This window comes from Cariama cristata, unplaced genomic scaffold (genome assembly GCF_000690535.1).
Source record: "Cariama cristata isolate BGI_N322 unplaced genomic scaffold, ASM69053v1 scaffold3066, whole genome shotgun sequence".
NCBI lineage: Eukaryota > Metazoa > Chordata > Aves > Cariamiformes > Cariamidae > Cariama > Cariama cristata.
In genome coordinates, this window is record NW_009623658.1 from 205,179 (window position 1) to 205,400 (window position 222).

Here is a 222-nt window from a genome sequence, read left to right on the forward strand (position 1 = left end):
TGCCCCGCCGCCCGCAGTCCTTCCCTGCCGCCACCGCCGCTGCTGCGAGCCCATTACCAGACCCTCGGCCTGCACTGCTCAGGTCCATGGATAACCCAGACCTGGGACGGAGACTCATCTTTATGTCCACCACTGTCACTCGAATAAAACGCAGCTGCAATATCCAAGGATTTTAAGAGGACAAAATGATATTGTAGGAAGGCTCTGTAGAGGGATCTGGAC